Here is a 26,670-nt window from a genome sequence, read left to right as displayed (position 1 = left end):
GGTCTTCTTTTGTTGCCTCTCTGATGTTGCTCTCTGCAGTTATGCACATCGATAGAAGGATTATGATAGAGAAAGTTTAGCGCAGGATCACAGGAATGTAGGAAGTTTCCTTGTATTGTTCCAGACCATTATTCCATCTAGCTTTGTATTGTCTACACCAGTGATTCCCCAAAAATTTTCGGGCCACTGCCCCCTTAGCTCCATAAACTCATCCCCAGCCCCCTCCCTGCTCTACCATATAAAAAGCATTATCCAGACTAGCAGTTTTCATGAGCCAAAGGGAGGGGTGTTCATAATAATGCAATAAACTTCAAAACAGTAACAGTTAATCACACACTTATTCAAAATCCAATTAAATTAATTCAACAAAACTGAATAACTTGATCCAGTGATACTAGCTTTTCTAAGTCTGATAGTCATTTACACCTCCAGTCCCCCCTGCCACTGTCTTGCCTCTTAGTGACCCCCCCAGGTAATCCTACCACCCTTCAGGGGGTGCTGCTGCTGCTCACTTTGGGAACCACTGCTCTACACCAGGCATAGGCAAACTCGGCCCTCCAGATGTTTTGGGACTACAACTCCCATCATCCCTAGGTAACAGGACCAGAGGTCTAGAGGGCCGAGTTTGCCTATGCCTGCTCTACACTGACTGGCAGCAACTGTTCAGGATTTCAGAGAGGGGACATTCCCAATGTACCTACAGATGCTGGAGATTGACCCTGGGACAATCTGCATGCAAAGCAGATGCTCCACCACAGAGCAACTGGTTTTCTCAGTTCCACTGGGATTTCTCTGCTCCAAATTGCTTTCACTCTGCATTGGCTTCTCCACCCAAATTTCCTTCTATGAATTGGCACTAAGACAGAACTGCCATTATACATACGTGGGATGACAAAGCACTGCATCTAGAATGCCATTCGGTTGCAAAAGCAGCATCGCCAAAATCCAAGTTTGCCTCAGTGTTGGACGTGGGAACTGTGATATATGCCAGGGGGCGCTGTGTTTTCAGTGCACTGCTTTTTGGACCTCTTGAAGTCCTGTCGTTCACATGCTGTGCTGCTGAGCAAGTCCCCCCCCCCATTCTTGTTACGTAGCAATAAAGTACAGTTGTGTTTGAGATGCCTTCTCTTTCCTGATTTGTTCTCCTGCTACCCCAATATGAACACCCCTCCCTTTGCAGAGGCCCAAAGTTTCCACCTTGTAAAGTAACAAAGTCCAGACTGCTGACATTGCTCATCTGCTAGGTCACACCTGCTTCTTCACTTCTTCACCCTTCTGTAAACAAAATCTATTCACACACACACACACACACACACACATACATACACACGTAACCGCTCTGCCCTGGTTGCCATGCAGTTGCTAAGGTATAATAAGTTATTTCTTATCAAAGTTGATCCAACTGGATTAAAAATGAAACATTACTTTTAAAAGGATAGAGCAGAATAAAGCATTATATGTGAATATATCATGAGCATAAATGTCTTATTAACTTACTAGGTTGCCAAATACACAAGTTGGCCCTGGTGCTTCTGCTTATTAGGTTTGCCAGCTTACTAACACCATACTTAAAAATATAATATGCATTTTCATCATGACAAGGCAGCCAGTCAGAAAGCCCTGTGTCTGCAGCATTTTTGCTTCTTACAGGATCCCTATACCGGGTCCTTGGTATGTGTTTGTGTGAGAGAGTAAAAGAAAAAATCCTGTACTGTGTGTCTCAGGCCTGATCACCCATGGCCTACACAGCAAGGATGTTGTTTAGATTTTACAATACCGCTCCACTCCAAACTGGGTCCGTGAAACCCCCTCCCTTTGGAGCCCAGGGAAATCCATACAGCTCCGTCGCTGCAAATTTCTAAGAAAACTCTGAAGACTCTTGGTTCCAGCTTGCACTTAGATAATGTGCCCCACAAAAGGATGTTTTAAAGAAGCTGCTGGCTTAACATAAGTGTCAGGAAACAAGAGCTTGATTCCTTGTCAAAATCTGAGTCATCTGCTCCCTGAGCCTGCGGCATTAAAAAATAGTGGCCTTGTTACTTATAAGAGCACACACAGCCCACATTTTCACCTTCATAATTTGGGTGCATGTGATACCAGAACAGGGAGACTCGACATTAAAAGGAAGATTTACACAGCTCCTATGGAAAGTACCTGAGGTAGTTGATGAAGCAGAGAGCCACAATAGGTGTCATGTGGGATGTTCACTATCAATCCTAGAGGTTAAAAAACCAAATAAGCTCCAGAGCAGTCATGAGAGTGAAGTTTGAACCTGAATTTGAAGGGGCAGTTTTAACCTTGTGTTAATACCGACACATTGTTCTATTTGGGCAAGCAGGAGGCATTGACAGAGTTCAAGGACATATCCTAGCCAGGCAAAAATACTTTCAGGGTGTGATTCAGGGCAGGGGAGGGGGGTGGCATAGGGAGAGATCCAAGGACCAAACAGAGTGCTTGGGAGACCATTTTCAGCCCCTGGGTCTGTGGTTCTCCCAATCAAATTGTCCCCTGAAGCTGGGGGATGTGGGAGTAGGCAAGTCCCTTTATCACGCCTGTGTTTTCTTCCAAGGGTTTCTTACAGCAGCACTGGAGAACGGGAGGAGGGGAATTTAGATCAGGAAAACAGCACTGGGGAGCACAGGGCTGCTGCAATCAGAATTGCCTCCCCGCTCCCTTTAAAGAAAACGTGGAGATCTGATTACATGCAACCAACATCTCTTCTGGCTGTTATGAAGCATAAGGCAGAAGGAAGAGACACGACAGCAGATTTGATTCAGGATAAATGGCAGAACTTCTTATGCCCTGTCTGTTCAGCAGGAAGCCTTTCTTATATTTCAAGAATAGAAAGTCTCCCTTAATTTTACTGTATTTTACAGCAATGTTGTGCTCAGCCACGATACCATTCTGTGCCATCCAAAGTCATGTTGCAGAATATAAAAGAGTGATTAAAAGGTAATTGCTGGTATTGGACTGAAGAAAGCTTTGCAAAGTTCCCGCTGTGTCCTCAGATGCTGTCAAGAGCTCCTTGATTCCTTACTCTCCCCTTCTGCTTTACAATAGAAAGTGCCTACCGGCACCCAAAATATTGTCTGATTGAATCTATTTTTTAGCCACTGACCAAAACTGTATTGATGAATAATATTCTTGAGCATTTGTTTTAATTTTTTTAAGTGTCTGCCATGTAAACATCATTAAAACAACAACAACAGCTATCTAACCTTGAATTTTATGTGTGCATATATGCATTAAATTAACACACATTTATTAATTGGCTTATTTTAAGAGGAGAAAGAATGCGTCACAGAAGCAGTTAAAACTACAACAAAAACATGCTGTGGGGGTGGGGCTACATAAGGAACCCCTAATTTGGTCTCTTCACCACAACCCCCTGTCTGTCCATCTGTCCATCCGTCTGTTCTCTACAGGTTTGGCTACTTCTTGAGGTATCACTGCCAAGCTTGGCATGAGGGTACCCAAGATGGGGGTGGCCGTCTTCAGGCCGGGGGCCATTTTGAATTCAGGTGGCAGACTAAAAAGTGACCTTGATGTGATTTCATCCAGTTTTTGGCATAGGTTCTGCTATCTCTTGAGATATCGTTGCGAAACTCTGCATTCAAGTTCCTTAAGTGGGTGGGGGCAGCAGTCTTCATTCATGTCTGGATACTGGGCACCATTTTGAATCAAGATGGCAAGCCCAAATGTGGCTTTGGCACAACATCACCCAATTTTTGGCAAGATGGGTCCAAATGCAGAAATTACACCATCCATTTAAAAACCACTACTATATTCTTTGGGTTCTAAAAATTCCTGGGCAGTGCTAGGCACTTCCCTGCTAATCCTAAATAATCCTAATCCTGAGATCCAATGTAGGATGGTAGTGGCCCCGGTTGTACAGCCAGAGCCTTGGCAACTGCCCAAGGATACTGGATGGGAGCACCAGCATTCCCAGCCTGCCATCAACCTCCTAAGATGCCTACATGCCAGGTGGATGTTCATTTTATCCATCCAAAATCTGCCTAAGGACATTTGGGGAAACTCTGACCAATGCCCCAATCCCATTCTTCTGTTTCTGTTCTACTTTTTGCTCTTTCTCGGTTAAGAACATTGTCTTCCTTTTCACTGTACAGAATTTGGATTGTTCTCTTAAAATGTTTCTCTCCCCCCTCTTTTCAAACTCACTTATAGAGCAATTTATTTTCACCATATTGCTTTGTGTGCTGACTGCACTTGGAACATTGTTTGGGGGATAAGAACTCTCCGCTCCTGTTGCAGCTTGAGAGCTGCCAAGATTCACTGAAAGAGCCTCATATCACACTAAGTGTACCCTTAGCAAGGAGAAATCTAAAGTAGTAGTAGAAAATGGCAACTGGTTCTGGCTCAAGCCTCAAGTCTGCAGGGGCTTCTCAGTTTGTCCCCAGAATAGCCAATGGCTGTCAATTATATTTTATTATTACCATTAGTTTCAAGTGGCTTTCAGTGTTGTTTTTTAATAGAGATACTGAATTATTTTTTAATATATATATATTCATTCTCTGTTTTCAACTGTATGTGTTTTGAATTATGCTGTGAGCTGCCTTAGGTTCTGTACCAGAAGAAAGGTGGGTTATATATGAATAAATGTGTTAAATGAAGTCCTACTCGGAGCAGACCTATTGAAATGAACCTACGTTATTATTATATTTAACCCTGGGATCAATGGGTATAGGGTAGTATACAAATTTAATAATAAACAAACAAACAAACAAATATATCCTGGGACACACACCCCGCCCCCCTGGTCCAGGACTCAACAAATTAAAATACAAAAAGGTAAAAACATATAAGATAATCATTAAAAGGTAATTCAATTCAGTCATGTTTACCCTAGTATAGTGGCTGGAGAACTGCATTGCAAAATCTGGAGAACTGAGAATTTTAATAGACGGCTGTGTTTCGGTTCACGTATTGTTTGGGAAAGTGTGAACTGGCTTGCTTTTTCTTTAAAGGCAGACGGAATCCAATTTCTTCCCCACCCCTATCTTCTGAAGCACCCTGAAGGATGCTTAAGGGAGATATCAGTTCTCCGGCAGGGACACAGCAGGATTGCTGGGGTTCAACTTGGGAAGCCAGGCTGCAACTTTAAATTTCCTGGTGTGATGGTGTTCCCCCTGCCTCACTTCATCCCTCCCCCTTGCTTGTCACTCACCTGCTCCACTGCCTGTCATGGCAAGGGGCTGTTGAGAATCCTGGACCTCAGTAAGCAGAGTGGCAAAGATGCCTGGATACAGAGGGCCTCACAAGACATTTCATGTGCATCAAAATCCTCCCCAACTCCAAATGTTTGCCTGCAGGTTCAAAAGATAATAATTTAAATTGTGATTTTCATGCAGTGGTGGCCAACCTGGAGGGCTTTAAAGGGGATGCATGGAGTATATGGCTACCAATGTCCACTAGCCATTACGACTATGGACTACCTCCAGTGTCGGGGTGGCAAATATCTGAATACGAGCTGCTGGGGAACATGAGTGGAGAAAGTACTCATGTCTTACTTGTAGGCTTCCCATTACAGCATTTGGTTGGCCACTGTGAAAATAGGATGCTGGACTAGATGAGTCTGATCGGGCAGGTTTCTTGTGATGCAAAACATCAACGTCTCACAAGTTCATTTCAGCTCTGTTCCAGAAAGCTGAGGAAGAGACACATGATAATAACAGTGCTCCATTTCACTTTTTAGCAATTATGTGCATTTATACATCTGGAAGACACAACTGGCCATATGGTTGGCTTGACCACTAGCCTCAAGGATTAAAAAAGAGCATCTGGCACTGCAACATCCTTGCTTGCTTTTACTCTGTCCCTCCTAATTACCTCGAGAGGCTTCTTTATTTATATCCTCAACTCTGCTGAGTGCTGGATTTCAGAAGTTCTGGCTCTCGGATCCCCACTGTAAACCAGATGCTGGCCTGGGGACTGGAACCACACTGTTTGCAAGGGATTCCTGCTTTCAGGCCACTCAATAATTTTGTTGAAAACGGATTGCTAAAAAAATATATGTCCACAGGCATATTTGGAAGTACAGCAAAGGAGTATGTATGTATGTATCTATGTATGTATTATTGTATTTATTTATATCCCACCTTTTCCCCCAGACAGGGACTCAAGGTGGCTTACAGCTTAAATAGAAACATGTACTTAACTATGTACTTATAAGATTGTGCTCAAATTCAAAGCAGAATTCAAGGGGTTAGAATTATTATTCCACTTCGCATTTCCAAAGAAATCATGGCTTTAATACCAACCCAGTTCTTAAAATGCATTAAAGCCTGTACACCCCTTTGAGATCCCCCCCCCCCATGTAAGTATGAAATGGACCTCAGCGACTTTCTTGGTTACAGGACCTTCCCTCGATACCTTATCACCTTTGCACACCAGGCGACAGGAGCCTGCCTGTCTCATGGGGGGGGGGGGGAAATACCTCCTGGCAGGCAAGCACTACAAATCCCAGGCCCCCCTGCTGCAGAGGCGCGCGCGCGAGAGCGATCCGCCGCAGAGGTGGCTGGGAGATGTAGTCCAAACCTTCCTCTTAGACTCCCGCTTGGGAGAAATAGTTTCCTCCTTTGGCTGGCGTCACTCGTGTGTGTGTGTGTGTGTGTGTGTGTGTGTGTGTGTGTGTGTGTGTGTGTGTGTGTGTGTGTGTGTGTGTGTCTGTGTGTGTGTGTTTTGGGGAAGAAAGAGAGAGTGGAATTGGAACGATCGCTTTAGCATCAATCAGCCAGGCGGCGCATCCAATGGGAGAAGCCGGGGGCGGAGTTGGGCGGGGATGAAGGATGGAGCCTGCGGTGGCCACGGCGGCGGCTGGTGCAAGAGAAGCGACGCGCATGGGTAGGCTGTGTGTGGAGCTGTTCAGCGCAAAGGTGCTGAGCCTCGCTCGCGCTTAAGGAGGCTCCGCCGGCTGCTGCTGCTGCTCCCTTGGCTGGCGGCATGGGACTGGGATCCGGCTTCCTCCACTGCCACGCACAGTAAGCGATTGCACCTATGCAAATATATATAAATGTGTGTATGTGTGTATACGGATTTGAGAAAGGGAGCGATCCAAAGGGATCTCGCTTTTCGCGTGCTTGCTCTGCTCGCCTTCCTGCTGTTGTGCGCGGGTGTGGAGTTCCAGCGTGGGGAAGGCGATCTGGAGTAAGGAAAAAGGGAACGTGGTCCATGCTGCTGCCCCTCCCCAAGCGCCTGCCTCTGCTGTTCCGGAAGGGTGTATGTATTCATATCCTTTGTGTGTTTGCTTAAGCCTCGGCGCGCACGGACACTCCTTGCGTCCAGAAGGCGCTGCGAACAAGCGAGCAGATCGCGGCTTTATTCCTTTTATGCACTGAGGCGGGGTCACGCGAGTGGTAGCCAGACTGAGGATGCCCCCACCTCAATTATTATTTTTAAAAAAGAATAACTTGAGGGGTGCTCTGAGTCTGTCCACAAGTCCCTGCAGGCACGTCTGTGGGGAGATAGTACTATGCGGGGTGAAGCGTGGAGTAGAGTCACTACTACAGTCATAAGTAAGAGGCGGTGGGCAGCCCAGATTGCAAAATGGTTCCCTTGCATCGTACAGCCCCTCTCACCAACCTGCCTCCCCCACCCCTCAAATCTCCCCCAAAATCTACGGTTAATTTTCTTCCACAGATTAATATTTTCTCATTCAGCACTGTTTGCCTGGGGTAGGTGGGTGGAGAGAAAGCTAAGCTGGGTTGGGCGTTGATCCCTCGGAGTAGAGAGGCGGTGGGGGAAGTCCAACGTGGCTGTGCTTATGGCCGAACGGCAGACCTGCCGTCTCCTTTGTGATTTGGTTTTCCCTTTTCTTTCTTTTTTGCTACTGTCTGTTGCACACCAGTGGTTCACGCCACAGACTTCTGTGCCTAGCGACAGGGCTGGCTGTGAATACTGAGCAATGCCATATGCCATCAAGCCAGGAACATTGCCTCTGTGCTGATATCGCACAGGGCTCTCAGCTCTGGTGCCCAGATCAACCCTTTGTCCCACACCGGGTGGGTTGTGCTGCTCGCAGTTCTGGTGCTGGGTGGATTATTGTCGCCTTACGGTTTTCTCAGTCGCCAAGGAGTAAAAAGAGGTCAGCAGCACAGCAGGGGCAACTGGGCGAAGTGCTTATCTGGGCGTGGAAAACGAGAGACAGAGAGATTGAAGTTTAAACAAGGAGCAGCATGCTTTCCATGCCAATGAATCATCTGGCCACGCAAATACCTCCTATGATTTGCCTTTGGCTGTGGGGGGGAAGAGATGCAAAACTAGCAGAGAAGCCCTGCCTAATCCAGGAGGGAGCCAAACGCAAACCAATTAGCTCTCTGCCATATGGCTTTGTCTTTCTTGCAGCCTACCTCTGGACTGTTCTATCCAGGATGCCCATCTGACAGATAATCTGCAGCATGCACTGCACTGGAAGTCAAAAGTACTCAGAATATCTGTTGATAAAATGGTCAGAATAAAATGTGTATCACAACAATAACCAGCCAGGACCCAGAACAAAGGTGGTTTATTTCAGGATAAGCTGGTGGGTGTGTATCTGTATCTGTGTGTGTGTGTGTGTCTTTTAATAATGTCAGCCATTTTTATTTGATTTGATTGTTGCATGAATGGTTCTGTTTGTCGTTTTCTTTCTTTTTCTTTTTCTTTTTAAAAAAGCAAAGCTCTGTGCTTCTTTTGTTGGTGTGTTTGCCCATTTGGCTCTCTCGTGCAGGCTTCTCTGCCTGAAAGGCTTTCCTGGCAAGATTTTGTGCATGCCCCCCCCTTTTTCTTTCTGGGATCCTGAAGGAGCAGAGTCAAGAAGATTTCATATCCAGCTGGGCATTTTTGCATCTGGCAGCTGACGTGTGTTCAGAGTGTGCCAATGTAAGAGCATCTTGGTCAAGAAGAAAGGCTTGCAGATCATTGAAGGAACACAGAAAGGGGAGGTCCCTTTGGGGTTGGGGTTGTGTCCTTTATGTTTCCAGATACTCTTTGTGATTCTTGGGATTATATCATTCAAAGTAACTTACTGAATTCGGTCCTTCTTTATATACCTTAGCTGCCTTGTTCTACCCATGATTACTGTGGTTGGGTTCACCACCACCCCACCCCTTCTTTCATGCTTCTAGGTGGAGTGGAGAGTCTTGGCTCACTGTAGTAGCATAACACTTAAGAATATAACTGTGAATGCAGAACTGGGGGGGGGGGAGTGATAATCAGTCCAGGTTAAATAAACCCATATAAAGGGCTGTGAACTTCATTGTGTGCTTAAGATGCCAGTACCAATGTTCAGATGGGGGGGGGGGGCACTGCCATGTGTAGTAAAACGCCTGTTGTATAAAATGATAATTGGCTAACTAGGTATAGCATAGTGTCAATAAACGGAACATTCCTAGCCTCTGAGTCAGGCATAGGCAAACTCAGCTCTCCAGATGTTTTGAGACTACAACTCCCATCATCCCTAGCCAACAGGACCAGTGGTCAGGGATGATGGGAGTTGTAGTCCCAAAACATCTGGAGGGCTGAGTTTGCCTATGCCTGCTGAGTTGTCTCCAACTAAGTTCTACTCAAAGTAGACCTACTGGAATTGATGTACCTAAATTAGTCACATCCATTAATTTCAGTGCTTCTGCTCTGAGTAGACCTCAGTTGTAGACAACCACCTGTCTTTTTGACCCCTTTCAGCAGAATGAATAAGTGTTTCCCCTCAATGCATCCATTTTAGAGAATGGGATTAATCAATATATAGAGCATGATACTCTTAATCTCAAGGTCGTGAGTTTGAGCCCCACGTTGGGCAAAAGATCCCTGCATTGCAAGGGGTTGGACTAGATGACCCTCATGGTTCCCCTTCCATCTCTACAATTCTATTATTATTGTTTTATACTGTCTGGGTGGCCACTGTTGTACCTGTGGGTTTGTTACAAGGAGTAGCTTAGGAATTCAACCATTTAGTTATTGAAAGTAAGAAATCAGCCTCGAGATCTGTCACTGTTTTGACACTTTACGGAAAACAGGTACATAGTTCTTATGCTGTGCACAGAAGCATAGGAAGCTGCCTTATACTGAATCAGATCTTTGGCTCATCTAGCTCAGTAATGGCTACACTGACTGGCAGCAGCTCTCTGGGGTTTCAGACAGGGAAGTCTGTCCCAGTCCAACCTAAAGATGACAAAAAAATTGAACCTAGAACCGTCTGCATGCAAAGCAGATGCTGTACTACAGAGCCACAGCCCTCACTGTACAGAAAATAGAGTCAGCTGAGAGATAAAACAGAAGAGTAGATCTCCCATGTGGTACTGGGCATTACTGTTTCATGCTATCCAGCCTTTCTCAACCTGTGGGTCCCCAGATGTTGTTGAACTGCAACTCCCATCACCCCTAGCTAGCAAGGCGAGAGCTCAGGGATGATGGGAGTTGTAGTCCAACAACATCTGGGGACCCACAGGTTCAGAACCACTGCAAGAAACGGAGGAGAGGGGTGTCAGTTGTACAAATGCCATACACATTAAATGCACTATTCACGCCTAAAATTAGCATGTCAAGGATAAGGTTCTAGGCTTGTACTTTATGACCATATCTTAATTAAGAGGTAATGATTCTTAAGGGAAGATGTTTCAAACACGAGTTATGCCCCCCCCCCCGCCCCCACAGACTGCAGTGGTACATCCCGGCAATAGGTACACCCCACAAGGGTTCTGCTTATCTGGTCCAGCTCTTAGAACCACTTTCCCAATGTGTTTAATGGAATGCTTGCTGCGCCCACAAGAGCAGCTCCCAAAACACTAGAGAGGAGGGACATGGTGCCTTTCAGGTGTCAATGGACCTCAGCTCTCACCAGTCCCAGCTAACATGGCCAGGGATTAATGGGAAACTGGGAGTCCAATAACATATTGAGAGCCACAAGTTCCTCACTCCTGCACTAAAGGGACATCTATAGGCACATATTGCCACTGTCACTGGCCCCCTGGTCGCATCCATAATGGACGTATGCTGGGGGGGGGGGGGGATACACAGCACATTTATGTTGCATGCATGCATGTTGAGGGAGGGGTGCTCCCATATCAGGGCTGGCCCAACACATTTTGCCGTTGAGCCAAAATGGGAAGTGCTGCCTTTCCCACCTTGATGTCACCTTGATACTGACTCTTCCCCGGTCCCTGATGCAAGCTCCTCTTTTGCTTCCACCCCAACTGCCAAGAAAAAGGGGAGAAAAAGGAGGTCTGAAAAAGAGACTGGGGGGGGTGCCGGTGGCAGTGGGGGCGGACAGAGACAGAGAAGGATGTGAGAGGGGGGTAGGAGGCAATGGAGGAGGCAGGCAATGAGCAGCTTTCTCCTTGGGGGCCCAGATCTGCCTCCCCTCTCAATGGTTCTGAGCCTGCTGCCCTGAGGAATTGCTTCTGTTTTCTTAATGGGTGGCTTGCCCCTTTCCCATATTGTTGAATACAGGAGTGAAGAACGCTCAGATAATTTCCAAGTCTGAGCCCTGTGTACCCAGGCTCCGTCAAGACCTGCCCTTGATCCCTGTTTAGGCAGTAGGGTGGTTCATAAAAAACTTTTTTTTTAATGGCTGCTCCAAAGGTCTTATCTTACTACACTAGGGATTATATAGCTATATCTGAAATTTCATGCATATCGGTTAATATCTCGACCCTCCTCCACAAAAATAGCTGTTTACTTGGCCGTTTCCCTATGTCGTGAAGGCTGAAATTTCAATTCAGTGGAGTAGGGTCAAGATATTAACTGATATGCATGAAATTTCAGATAAAGCTATATAATCCCTAGTGTAGTAAGACCAGACCTTTGGAACAGGCATTTTCAAAAAATAGTTTTTTATGAACCGCCCTATTAGGCAGTGATTTTAGATATGCCTGCAGCAGCATGCTACAAAAGGCAAAGTTGTTGCTTTCCACAGCTGTCGCCTCGGTTAAACTCCTTTCCCCTGGCGCATACCCTGCCCAAGAGACATAGCTGAAAGGCAGCTTGCTGCTCTCTCTTTTTGCACTCAAGGGATCCTCCCTTATCACTTTAGACCTCGCTCAAGGAATTCTCCTTTGTAGGTTTGTGGTGGCTTCAACAGTTTGGCAGCTGGGTCAGGGCTAACCACTTTGCCCCTCCTGTTACTGACTTAACAAATCCCGGTCTCCCAAGTAACCTAACCCAGCAAGGAACAATAACAGATATAAACCTTTGTTTTTGTTTAAGCAAGCTTACTGCACCCATACTTGTAAATGTGGTATGTTTTTTCAATACACCATTTTGTTTTATGATGCGTATGCTAAAAACTGCTGGTTTTATTTATATTTTGGATTATTTATATTTTTTTAACATCTGATTTCATCAGTAGTTAAAGAATAAAAATAAATAAAAAGGCAAACACAAAGCCTGCAGCTTGCACAGAATGTCACATGCAACATTACCTGCCTAAAATTGTGGCTGTGTGCTCAGTGCAATGTCCCTCTCCTCTGCACCCCAGCTACAGTTCTCAGGGCTCACTAGAGAGAAAGAATGTCTATTAAAGCAGGATGTTTTGGAACCCAGTCCCATGTTGCTAAAGAGGCAGATCTGAAGAGCTTAAGGCCACTCGTTTGCCCTTGCAGGCATCTGTTTCTGCCAACTGAGAAGGACACTTCATGCATCTGATGATGTAGACCAGCCTATCTTAACCTTGGGTCCCCAGATGTTCTTGAACTACAGCTCCCATTATCCACAAGCACTGGCCATACTGGCTAGGAATAATGGGAACTGTAGTCCAACAGCATCTAGGGACCCAAGGTTGAGAAAGGCTGATGTAGACTCTAGTCCACCAAAGCTTTGCCTGTAGGTCTCCAAATCAGTTTGCAAGTTCTTTTTTTTTTTAAAGTCATCATGAAAATACATCAGCATCGCAGTCCATTTTTTTCCTAATATGTATGTTATTGTCATCAATATATCCATTTTTAGGCTCACTTTACTGGAGGGTATCCATTTTTGTACATCTAACTGGGATGGAGAGCTGCATTGCATTGCAATATCTAGAAAAGTGCTAATTTCAAAGGATGCATTTCCATTTGCGTATTATTATTTTTAGTGCAAATTAGTTTGATTCACATTTAATTCCAATTTGAATCAAATTTCGCTTCCATCCCTATGCCAGATTCATTGGTATTTTGTTGTAGCAGACTGATTTGAGAACCCCTCTGAAAACCATGATTGCATTTTGCATAGAATTCAACATCCTCTGCGCAAGAGATGGTGGGTGCTCTGATCTTTTTGTTTTCTGCTTTCATTTGATTAGAAGGTCTGTCTCCAATCTTATTTTTAGCTTCGCAATTTTGCCACTCGACTATCATATTCCCGGGACTTCAGCAGCCCAATAGATGAACAAGTATTCCCTTTCAGTGTTTACAACTGAACGCTTCCCTTGTTGCGCTAAAATACAGGACAACTACATGACAAGGGAATGTCGCTGAAGCACTTTCCGTGCTAACCTGATTGAACAAGGAAAACAGAATCATACTGTTGCCCAAGGCAGGAGACACATTAAAAAGAAACTTCGGGCTGCAATTCTAGACACACTTGCTAGGGAATAGGGTCATTCAGACTGGAGAGCCATGCAGACATGGAACATTTGCCCGACAGCCACTCCGTGTGATGATGAGTTCATATGGGTGGCAGCCTAATAGGCTTGATCTTCAGCATTATTTTATAGATTTCCCTGATCTGTTAAACAACATATTGTGTGTGTGTGTGTGTGTGTGTGTGTGTGAACCTATATCTTCTCACACCAGTTTTGCAAAAGAAATCCTGCAAACACCCTCCTTTTGCAAACTTTCTCCTTTATATCTCAATGCTCTGGGGAAATGATCAGCTGATATAGCAAAGACAACTCTGGCTACGTGGTTACTTGCGAGTAAGTCCCACTGAATTAAATAAGGTTTACTTTGGAGTAGAGATGCACAGGATTGAAGTGCTGGTATCACATTTTATACAGTAGAGGTTTGATTCCAGGGAGAACTATGATTCCTGTTATCTGTCCGCCTGTCTATCATCTGCCTATCTGTCCATCTTCCTGTCTATCAATATTCTTCAGGGTGTCTTTTAACCAATTGATTAATCGGTCCAGTGAGCTTGCAATGTCCATTTCTAGGAATCATGGGAAGCTGAGCAAGGCATACCTCAGTGAGTTCCCTGGTGGAAAATGACTTTGCCTCACCATGCACCTCTGCAGGAAAGGGGCCATAGACTAGGGGAAGGCTTTTAAGTAATGCAGTGCAAAATACTGGGAGGCTGCCCATATGGACTAGAACCTTACAACCTGACAATTATTTCATTATCTGTTCATTTACTTATGTAGTTACTTATATTCATAGCCTGCCTTATAAACGTTTGTTATCTGGGCAGCCTACAGAATGAATATAAGATTATAAATACACTCCACACACAACGTGTACGGGAATGAGGTTCCAGCGATAGTGTGCGTATCTTGGAACTGCCCCCACATGAGCTACCTTACCTTCTGGAGGAGGCACGCCAAACAAGTCTTACCCCACAAGCAAGGCAGCTCTCTGGGCTCTGAGACACTGTCAGGAGACATTTCAGGGCCATCTGAGTTCCTGCAAAATCTCTTGAGAGCCTTCAGAGCCTGTGCAAGAGCCTCCCAGAGCAAGGCGGAGAGCTTAAAAGTGCTTTCCGTGCTGGGAAAGCCCTGTGCAAAAATAGCTTTTAAACCTTCCATCCACCTTCCATTGCACCTTCCATGCATCAAATCTGCGTGATTTCAACTGGCTGATCTTCAGCCGTGTAACATATGGGAGTTGCGGGTCTACTGCACAGCCAGAGCCGGCCTGCCCATGAAGCGGGGTGAAGTGTGTGCCTCAGGCGGCAGAAGTGCAAGAGGTGGCACTTTGCCTGCCCCCCTGCCTCCGCCAAGAGCGAGCCGTTCCAGCACAGGGGCGGCAGGGCCAGAGGCAGTGATTCCCATTTCTCCTCAGGTGGTGAAACAGGGTGGGCTGCCTCTGTGTACAGCCACAATACAACAATTGAAAGCAGAATGCAGCAGAGGGCAGCAGAAAATAAAAACTAGGCTGAAACAAATTTACCAGTTCACAACAGATTTCAAAGGCGATGACAAATTTTAAGAGGCATGCAAATTTTAAAAAATGTATTTATCTCACATCAAGTTGACAACAAGATAGTCACTAGGCCATTCTCTCGCAATCCAGTTGCCACCACAGACACCTGCAAAAAAAAGGAAGAGAAAGGTTCAGAAATTGATAGATCCTAAAGAGAGATCTTTATCAGATACTGATGTGAAAATTCAGAACATAGGGGGTTGGACTAGATGACCCTTGGGTCCCTTCCATAATTCTATGATTCTATAAGCAGAATAGTTCTTTGATTTCCTAAGTTCCTAAGTGAGGTCCTAGAATAAGAGATGTTGGGAAATGCTATTGTACATTCATTAGGGAAGTTTGCCCAAAGCAAGATGGACAGAGTCGTATTTGATTTACTCTAGCCCTCCATGAGGACTGTCATTTTACTCTCAAAAAAGAAAAGAAAAAAGCGCCCAAGTGAGGGGCTGGTTTTATAATTTAAGGTCTTGTGGCAACATCTATCCAATCTGCTTGCTAAACAAATGCTTTGTTAATATGAAGCAGTAAACAGAAGGCCTTTCATACCCCTAAATCTACTACAGCAATAACAGTGACTTAAAAAGTATGGCTTTTAGGTCCAAACACTGGCAAACTGGAGTTATAATTTAAATGTAAGTAATTCCTGAGAGGGATATTTTTGCAAGATCAAATCCAAAACAGGGTAAGGTACTGCAGAGACAGCTTCTAATTCTTCTTTCAATGAATTACCATTACACTGCCAGGGTGCCATCTCAATGAAAAATGAAAATTAGAAGCTGCTCATGTTTCAGAGAGGTTTGTGGTGGTCTCAGGATTTTGCAGAGGCTGAAATGGACAGGTTCATTCATTCAGTGGGCCTGCTCTGAGTATAACTTAGTTGGATACACGCAAGCCATATATTGAACAGAATTAGCTTTGGAGTTATACATATTGTTCTTATAATTTCATATATAATCTGCACCATTTGTCCTTGATAGCTCATTGCGCTTGGGCGATCTCAGAATGTATGCAACAAATTTGCATTATCCGCTGTACATTTCCAGGATTAAAATTGATTTTCTGCATAGAGTTTGTTTAGCTTTGTAGGTATCAAATTGTGTCTCCCTAATTTATACATTTAATGAAGTTAGACCATATTTGTAGATGTGAGGGGAGGAAATGCCCTCTCCACTGTTTACCTATGTAGATCAGGGGATGAAAAGTTGTTCTCAGCACGCACAGAGTTGTGTGGAGATGGTCTTGCAGCATTTTAGGTGAACTTAAGCAGAAGTCCCACCAGGCTGTTTCTGGGGCTACAAGACTTCCCTTGTGGAAACAGGGGGACAGGGGTGGAGGAGATCAGTTTAGAGATGAAGGAAGAATCAGTTTTAACAGATTTATACACAGAAGCTGGTGTTTCTGATGCATCCAAGTTCTACCTATACGAGGCTACCTCTTGCATCAAGTACTTGCTTAGGTCTGTACATCATTGTAAAGAAAGAAAGAAATCCTGACTACGTAAGTGCAAAATGACACAGAAAAGGAATATGTATATTAGATACATATAAAATAGCCAAGCCCCAATCAGTACTATATTTCTGCTACATAATTTTAGAAGTATAATTGCATAGGTTGTTTATGTGCTGGTTACTGCAGGAAACCTGGAGTGTATTGGTGTGTGTGTATGTGTGCGTAATATTAAAAGTATAATAATGTATATACGTAATATATGAGAAATTTTAGCATGTGTGGATAAGTGCACCACTGAGACTTTCATCCCTAGAGCAGCTGCAGCTGGTGTCTGATTGATGGGGACAGGAAATGCAGACAAGGCGTCCTTCCTGCTTTGGCTCATGTGGAGCAGCACAAGAAGAAGAACCTACTGGGTCAGGTCAATGGCCGATCTAGTCCAGCATCCTGTTCTCACAATGGCCAGCCAGAAGTCTGTGAGAAGCGCCCAAGCAGGACTTATGCACAACAGCCACTCTGCCTGCCTGTGGTTCCTAGCAACTGTGATTGAGAGGCCTACTGCCTCTGACAGCGGCTGTGGATTAGTTGCCTAATCCTCAGTGAACTTGTCTAAGTTAGTGGCCATCACAGCCTCCATTTAGAGCAAGTCCCATAGTTGAACTATATGCTATGTGAAGAAGTCCTTTCTTTTTTCCATCCTCCCGAATGTTCCTTCATTCAGCTTCATTGGATGCTCAGGAATCCCGTGCTATGAAAGAGGGAGAAAAACCTTTCCCTGCCCACTTTCTCCACGGCATGGATAATTTCATAAACTTCTGTCATACAGCTTCTTATCTGCCTTTTCTCTAAACTAAAAAGCCACAGGTTCTGCAACATTGAACAGGGACTTCATTGGAGGGTTCAGGGTGCAAGAATCAGCATTTGCAGCTGCCATAGACGGCTCCCTTAACGTTACACTGGGAAGTGCATAGGGATGTTTCACATGGACATAATAACCAGTTGTTTACATGTTTACCTACTTTATTGTAAGTCCTGCTTGGAGGTGCCAGGGATTGGGACCTTCAACATGAAAAGAAGGAGCTACCATGCAGCTATGGCTCCTTAATCAAGTGTAACACTGTGTTTTAAATTCTGAATTTTAAAGTTGTTGTAACCTGCCCTGGGATCTGCTGGTGAAGGGTGGGTAAATACTTAAACTATTATTATTATTATTATTAAATTAATTAATGTGTTATTGGAGCAGTTAATATAAGTATATGTTAATGGCAATATGGGAGGAAGTAGATGCTGGGTTGGTATTTGGAGACACACACACACATTCTCCATAAAGTGGAGAAGTAAGACATGTTCAGAAATTTTATTTTTTAATTAACAGGAATTAGACAGCTTTGGCGCAAAGACCAGAGCAAGGCATTCCCCAGAAGAGGTTTATCAGCCTGATGTATAAATGTTCAAGATATAATAATAATCTGTATAATATGCACTAGGCTTCCAATTTAGGTTAATTCCTAAGCAGTGAAGTCACTCTGGTTATAGCTTGCTATCTTCAGGAAAATGGTTTTTGACTGGTCTAGAATATCCTGAATAGTCTTTTGCAAATGAAACTATAATTTTTGAGGATTTCTCATTTGGAGTATGAACAACTGCTCCTTTTTTTTTCTTATCAGGCTTTGCTATTCTCATTTTTCTCACATCTTTTATTGATTCTCCCCCCCCTCCAAGCTTTGGCCTAGAGCAAGTGGATTATACTAAATGTATTTCTCATCCCGAAGGCACCTCAGCAGTGGGTCCTCTGTGCCTTATACTCTTTCTGCCTGAATGTAAAACTAGACTCTGGATGATAATGCTTAATTTGGTACCTTTGGCAATTCACACTATCATTCAGCATATGGCTGGACACTTTTTGGCCATGGCTGGAATGCACCACTATTCCCATAACAAAGGGCCATCTGAATCATTCATTGTACACAGCAATTACATTTTCTTCTTTTTGGAGTGTTTGCTGTGGCATGTGGACATGCATAGGAACATAGGAAGCTGCTTTATACAGTCAGACCATCTAGCTCAGTATTGTCCATACTGGTCCGATGCCAGATCCTATGGAGGAGGTGGCAAGGCTGGAGGCTGGTCAAAAGTTGCCTCAGCACAGACAGTTCCCACTTATTCCAGCAAAGCTTGCAGCCAGAATGAGGCCTTTTATGCTTCTGTCTCTAGATTACCTCTTCCATCCTCCACACCTTAAAACGGTCTGAAGATGGGTTCTCCTCCTCCTCCATTCCATAGTCTCCTTCTTGTGTGCTCCTTTCGTCTCAAAGCTGGTGATCACAGAACCATAGAATTGTAGAGTTGGGAGGGATCCTGAGGATAATCTAGGCCAACCCCCTACAATGCAGGAATATGCAGGAATATCCCCATATGGGGATTGTGGTGGCATCAGAGGGGTGCCAATGCAGCCCCCCACTCCAGGTCTGGATCAATGCTAAATTCAGAAGTCATGAAAGCTGGTGAAAGAATTCTCAGAAATGGTTTGGGGGCAGGGGAGTTGGCTGAAGTCAGCAGCAGAGGGAGAAAGAATTGGGCCTCTACACTACAAATTGAGGGGACTGAGAGCATGTTGGTAAAGAGCACCCCAAAACCTGGAATCAATGGTGCTCAGGGTGGTTTTAGCCTCCCCAAGTAACTGAACAGTTCTGAAGACTGTTCTAAAAGAGTATGAACGATTACTGTACATGGCTGCTACATGAAGGTAGAGACAGGTGAATCTCTAAATTTCAGTTTCTCTCATTTTCCCAACCTTAAGCTTTCTGCTCATTTCCACATCAGTTTGTGATCATGATTAAAAACAAAACAGAACTCCGCATGAAAATGTGTATCCATTTTTGTGTGCATTTCACCTGATTGACACATTTTTGTATGTAATTTTGCCTGTTTTTGCAATAACGCGGTTGAAGCAGTCAGTTGTCCCCATCCTCCTTCTGCCGAGTCATTTTGAAAGACTTTACTTCTGGACCCAGGCGGCACTTGACAGGAAAGGTTTTACCTGCCCCTTGGAGCGATCCTCGTTCACAAAACGGCTTTGCATGATTAATACCTGCTTCTCTCCAAGCACCAACTATTAGGGGATCATAAAGGCCTTTTGAAAACCAAACACCTTGGCGCTGTGTACAAAGCCCGCTTAGCGGTGCGAAAATGAGGTCCAAAGAGCTGCGGCGGCTTCCCAGTGGCCCTTCCGTCATCTCTCGGGTTTCAGATGTTGCTTTAAACATGAATAACTCTTTCTCCCCCACCAACCCAAGTTCCTTTTAAACCTTTGTGCTGAATATTATTGAAGAGCTCTGAACAAAGGGCAGAGGCTCTTGTCTAATGAGAGGAATAGTGTCCCAAAGGATTTTGTCTGATGGAATATTCATTAGGCAGACTGCCAGCTACAAGGGTCCTTTGACAATTGCTGGGTCCCACTAAATTTGGATGCAACAAAGATTTTGTGCTACTTCTTAGCATGCAGTAAATGAATCCTTGCCCGCTTTTGTTTTCCCACAAAGAATGGGGGGTGTCACAGAAACTGGAGCTTTCATAGTACAATCCATTGACTGAGGGCAATGGGACTTATTCCCAGGTAAGCATGGATACCAGAGGTCAGCAATCTTTTGGGTCCTGGGGGACATTTGCCAATGGGAGAAGCTGTCATGGATGCTACACTTACATTGCAACAAAGCATATACTGCCACTGATTCTATGGACTATGATAGAGCACCTCTTTCAAGCCAAATTCCAGGAAAGCCTTCCACGCTCACAGCAATTTATGGGCATACCATTAAAAAAACAAAAACAAAACCCAGAGAAAAGGAATTTTATAAATGATTTGAAAACAGCAGAAAATAATTTTTTAAAGAATAGAGACATATGTATATGTGCATTGCTAATACTTTAATATGCATTGATAAAACTTCAATACCTCCCACCAACCAAATTTATCTCAGGGTGATTTACTATACACACACAGACGTACGCACACACATTAGATGCAGATAGCCACACATATATAACCAGCCAATCAATAAAAAAGAATCAACAATATGTAAAAAGCACTTCAGAATCTTGAGCCATTGCTTTTTTAAAATATAGATATGTTATGTATGTCTAAAGAATGCAATTGTGGCACCAGATGAGTCTTTCAGGAGAAGTTGGGACACTACAGCTGATCAGCCATCTTCTTAGTTGTCAGTGACGTCTGTAAAACATGTGATTCTGTGCGGCCAATAAAGTTCTGTGTTGGTCACAATGTGACATCACACCAGCAAATCATGCAGCATGCAAGTGCTGTGTAAGGAGATATTTACCTGCTGACATCAAACGATCACAGCTAGTAAGGGGGGATTTGTGAATTCCAGTACAAACTGAAATGATCTGCTCTGTCATGGGGTGCAATTGGATGGGATCATTGCATTAATTTTCCTGATTATAATGCTAGCACTTCTAGCCCAGGTTCTAATGTTCCTTTTACACTGCATTAACTACTACATTATGGAACTGTGACATTTTGATCAATACACTGTCATGTTTTAAATGGAAAGAAAGAACTGTACTGTATAGAACAGAACATGATCCTGAATTTTGTCATGTGGAATTGCAGTGCGAAAACTCCTGTAATTTTCCAGGTTAATGAGGTTGACCCTGTAAGCAAATAACACAGAAATGAGCATGAAACTTCTGCTAGATTCCAGTCCTTTTCCAGAAGTGGCTTTTACATTGTGTGAAAGGTCACATAAAATGTAGAAATTATCATCTAAGGAAACATAGGGAAAGTGTGATAAAGTGCTGTCCAGACCTCACTATGAACACTTTGCTTCAAAATGGGTGCTCAAACCCTTAAAATGTAAGTTCCCCGCGAGACACCAGGATGGAGATTGGCAGATTTTGTTCAGGGGGAAAAGGGAAACTAAGCTAAGCCTGCTTCAAAACATGCTTCGAAGCATGAGATGTCTCCTGAACTAGTTCCTAACCTAAGAACCTTCAACCCACCAACTGCTTTAATCCCAGCTGGGCCTTCCCTGACATCCCCCCTCCCCATAAACTTTCACCCTGACTCCTTGACCTTCATGCTCCATCCTTCATGCAGTTCCCTCCTCTTATCCAGTCACACTCCAGAACACAGCACCTCCTGCACTAATATGCAGATTGCAACCTAATTATCCATGGGCTTCCACCATTCTGGGAAGTTCAATGTAATGTTCAGCTCAAAAACCCCAAGTCCTTTTAAAATATGTATTTGGAGAGGCAACACATTTACGAATGTGTATTTAAATGTGCTCTTTTTTGTGCACATTATTGCTGAATTGAGCAGCATGCCTACATAAAGAAGAGACATGGCCTGGAATTAGACTGATTCAGCTACCCCTAATTACAGTGACAAGACCCAATTGGAAAATAACACGAATAAAAAGTGGGAGGGGAGCAAAGCTGGAAATGGCTCCTAGGTTTTGCAGAGGGTGAAAATGAATTTAGAAATAGGCCTGTTGTTTTGATTTTGCTGTATTCTTATCCTGGGCAACACGTGTAGTGTTTGCTTGGCCATATAACTTCTGTCTATCTTTGCAAAGGAACATAAGACGAGAGCCCCATAATTGGATCCCACAAAAGACCCATCTGGTCCAGCATCCTGTTCTCACAGTGGCCAAACAGTACACTACAATATCGTCTTTGAGGTGAGGTGAACAGAACTACACCCAGTATCCTAAGCAGGGCCACACCATAGATTTGAATAATGGCATTATGATATTGGTAGGGGTTTTTTTTTTCCAAACCCTTTCCTAATGATCCCTAGAAAGAAATTTGAGTTTTTCCCAGCCACTGAACACTGGGTCAAAATCTTCACCAAGCTGTTCAGAAGAATAGATCTCTGGCTTGCAGTAGTGTGGTGGGACAGACCCATAGATCTGCCCTTCTGACATGGGCATTGCTGCAGCTTACATCAAGGGCACTGGCTACTGGTGAAGATCTTCTAATATACACATCCTTGTATGCAGCTTTGCCTAAAATGTGCATTTAAAAGCTGATTTCCCAAATGCTGTACATTATTCCCATTAATATAAGCATTTTATGCACTTTCCTCTAATATATTTTTGTGTGTTTCATATATGTTTATTTAATATATATTTAATATATTTATTATTTTTAATTTTTAATATATTAATATGTGTTTAATATATATTGCGTGGATTTTGTGTGTGTTGGAAGATTGCAAGATTCAGGAAAGTGCAAGTTTGAAGGATAGCTTTGTTTTGGTTTGCAAATTGGTTCGGTAACTACAAATTATGCAGTCCGAATGACTTTCTACCCCATTCCCACATACAGGTGCGATGTGTTGATTTTTAAAATCCATGCTTCCGCAAGTGTGAAATTTCTGTCTGTGGTGTTGGATCCGTGTTGACTCCTTCACATTTTAAGTCGTAAATTGTGGCTTGATGTTTCAGCCTTCGAGGGATGAGCCTGCGCATGTGCGAACCAGTTCCTAGATTAGTTAATTGTAGTTTTTTTCCGTTTCTGTTGCCCAACATACTACTGAGATGAGATCTCTGGGGATAATTGCTGCACCGCCCTGTTATTATGCTTTGTTTGAAACGAGAAGTCTTTAAGTGTATGTCAGGGCAAACAGTGTTCTGATTTGCACAGCACCTTATGAACAAACAGACCCATTTGAACAGGGGCTGGAGTGGGGAAGGGAACCATGTAATTATGCAAAAGGAGCAACCTTTGTGAACAAAGCTACATAGGACACACAGCACAGACACACTTTTTCTTACCAAGGACTTACAGTGAGAGTTCTAAGGAATCTAAGGAATCGTATCATATTTATTTTGGCCAATGATCCACTTGGTCCCAGTGCCATCAACCTGACCAAAAGCAGATTCCAAATGTTCTCCGGGAGGACTTTTCCCCAGTTCTGTAATCCATGGCTGGGGTGGGGGAGAAATTTGATTCTGCTTGCATTTAAATCTACCCAGTTCAAACTTTCCAGAACAACATACAAACCGAAGCATAGCCATTCTTTGGAATTTGCCCTTCTCCAGCTTTTGAAGTGCATGGGATGTGTACAAAACTGAATGCGTGCCTAAACATGCATATATTAGTGACAGTGGGAGAGGGTGAAAACAACATGGCATTCAAATAACAAATAACCCTTGGCCATGCTGGTTGGGTTAGGGCTGACGCGTGTTGGAGGCCAACAGCATCTGAAGGGCATCATCTTGGTCAGTCCTGCTTTACATATTCACTGAGAGAGGCCATTGGCCTTTCAAGCCTAGTGCTGTCCAAGGTCTCTAACAAAGGTCTTTCTCAGCTCTGTTGCCTGAGGTTCTTTTTAACCAGAAATTCCAAAGATTGAACCTGGAATCTTTTGCTTACATGTGTTTGCTTGACCACTGAACCATGGCCCTTCTCACTCCAAAATGCCTGTTTTATTTAGATTGGAGTATTTGAGAAGAACATTTCACTTATGAAGCTCTGTTATCTTTGGGTAAAAGCAATTTGCACCGGAGACTGTTCATGAGATAGCCCAGTCTGCTGTCTTCAAGAATCATGTATCTCTCATCCCTGTGGCATTCCCTGGCTCAAGTATGTATTTTTTTTTACAGATTTGAGATTCCCCCATTCTTCTGCTATGATTTTCAGTGTGAGCTTTGGAAAAACTGGCGCTACAAATTTTTGGGAAGTCGGTGCTTCCTTTCAGTTCCTTGGTGCCCCTAAAGCCACACACACACACACACACACACACACACCACTTCCTCATCTACCATACAAGCTATATTTACAGCAAATGTGAATATTTTAGTGTGCATTTGGGGAGTGCAGTAGCAGCTTGCTTTGACTCCAGTGGTTTATTGCTGTGTGCTACTGATCTCTGTGGTGCATCCACCTTACCCTTAGAACAGCTGCAGAAGTCTTGCAGCACCTTAAAGATCTTCCTGTGGTGAAACCAGACTAGAATCGTCTGCCATGACATCCTGCCCTCCTTCAGCAGACACACGGATGGAAAAGAAACGTTTTGTAAACTGCTAAGCCAAGTGGCTATGAAATGTAGGTCAGTTCTGTTTTTCTACAAAGCCCAAATTCATGTAACATAATTACACAGTAACCATTCATAACAGCAGTCGCTGGTGATAATCTTGCTAGCTATAGCATGCTAATTAATTTAACCACTACAGTGGGGGATTTCTGATGCAGTCTGAACCACATAGAGTCAGATTTACTGATGCCCTCTAGTTCTGCAGTTTACAATTAAAGCTTGCATTAAAGCTGTTCTCGTATGTGTGTGAGTGTTAACTGAGTATAATTACTTCTATACGAAGAGGAAATTGGCAAATCTTTAGTTGGAACTTGCTTGGCTCCATGGCCAATAGGCAGGCACCAGTGGCAGGTCTGCGGCTGAGATGTCACCTGGCCAGGTTTAAAGAAGTTTGATCATTGTGTTCCTGCCCCAGCTGGGATTTTTTCATTCTTTTTTCTGTTGCTCAATCACAGATAAGATAGGCCTTTCAAAGCTGCATATATTTAAATGAGGAGCAGTGGAGAGAAAACTCCCAGGAAAACAAAAATGGGAAGCCTCAACAGAAGTATAGTGTCCAGATCAAGGGAAGTAATAGCTTCACTCTATTCAGCCTTGGTCAGACCCCCACCTGGAATCTTGCATCCAGTTCTGGGCGCCACAGTAAGGAAGGATATTGACTAGCTGGAACATGTGCAGAGAAGGGCGACCAAGATGATAAAGGGCCTGGAAACCAAGCCTTATGAGGAACGGTTGAGGGAATGGGATATATTTCACCTGGAGAAGAGGAAGGTGGTGGATTCTCCTTCCTTGGAGCAGAGGTTGGATAGCCATCTGCCATGGATGCTTTAGTTGAGATTCTTACATTGCAGGGGGTTGGACTAAATGACCCAGAGGATCCCTTCCAATTCCACAATCTATGATTTTTGGCTAAAAATAAACAAAAATCTATTATTGCCTTTAAAAAAAATCTCAGTGCATATAAATTGGAACCACCACTTACTGCAGGACTGTAATAAAAATCTTGCACACAGAGGATCCCGGGTTTGTAGCTGTGCTCTGAGAAAAACAGTGCATGCAAATCACACATAAAGAATGGCCAACTTTGGAGTTAAAAGAACAGATATTTACCCATGGGCAGGACCCGGGTACAGATCCAGGTCAGGTGGGGCTATGACTGAATCTTGTGGGTCATGGGAGGATCGTGGGTGGAGCCTGTAACAAGTCATGGGTAGTGCCTGGCAGAATCTTCATTTCGCTGATTTTTCAGACCACAGTACTGGTTACCTGGTAGAATACTGTTTTGCTGGCTAGTCTGGTACAATATGTCTTTCCACTGTTGGAAGCAGTATGCCTCTGAAAACCAGCTGCTGGGAATAGCAAGTGGGGAGAGTGCTGTTGTGCTCAGGTCGTGCTTGTGGGCCATGTGTAGGCATGCAGTTGGCCAGCATGAGAACAGGATGTTGGACTAGATTGGCTTTTGGCCTGATCCTTCATATATTGACTAGACTGGCAATCCTTCATCCAAAGAGGGCAACCAGACGGCAACCCAGAAAAGAATGCAGCCCATAGAAGGTTGCCCAGGAGGAAATGGGCCCTTGGGCAGGCAGGCGGAATTCTCCCACCCCTGATCAAGTGGATGGAACACTTTTCAGATCGCCTTTCATATTCTAAATAGAACAGAGAGTTTCTCCTTCCTAATAGGGGATAATTTTGTTTCAGTTCACATTTAAAGGCTAAACTCATACTTTCCAAAATTGTAAGTGAATTGAAATGTACCCATTCTTCAAAATTCACACTGAATTTTGCAAGGCACTTCTCCAGCCATAGAATGGGCACAAAATGCATATACTAGGGTAAAGTGTGCATAAAAATGTACATATTAGAGAAAATAATATGCAAAAATGCATTATATTGGGGGGGGGATGAATGCACAAATGTGTACTTTGGGAGAAATTTGCACTAAAATGTTGGAAAATCTTCATGAGGACTTAAAAAAACCCTCAGATTTATGTGGAATTGTGAAGAACTTAGTTGGAAAAATGAGAAACCAAAATGGGCAGCTTCACC

At 43.8% G+C, this 26,670-nt stretch overlaps 1 protein-coding gene across 1 annotated transcript in view; it reads left to right on the top strand.

Moving 5' to 3' along the window:
- The first annotated feature begins 6,821 nt into the window (after positions 1–6,821).
- The window catches only part of SMPD3 (sphingomyelin phosphodiesterase 3), a 137,775-nt gene continuing 117,926 nt past the window's right edge, over positions 6,822–26,670 (top strand). The window contains exon 1 of the mRNA XM_081015848.1: positions 6,822–6,998. The gene's annotated coding sequence lies outside the window, so the exon portion shown is untranslated. The remainder of the gene's footprint in view (positions 6,999–26,670) is intronic.

The sequence above is a fragment of the Podarcis pityusensis genome (genome assembly GCF_964106645.2).
Source record: "Podarcis pityusensis genome assembly, chromosome: 8".
Classification (NCBI taxonomy): Eukaryota; Metazoa; Chordata; class Lepidosauria; order Squamata; family Lacertidae; genus Podarcis; species Podarcis pityusensis.
The sequence above is the reverse complement of the archived record's forward strand: the minus strand, read 5'-3'. Positions and strand labels throughout refer to the sequence as shown.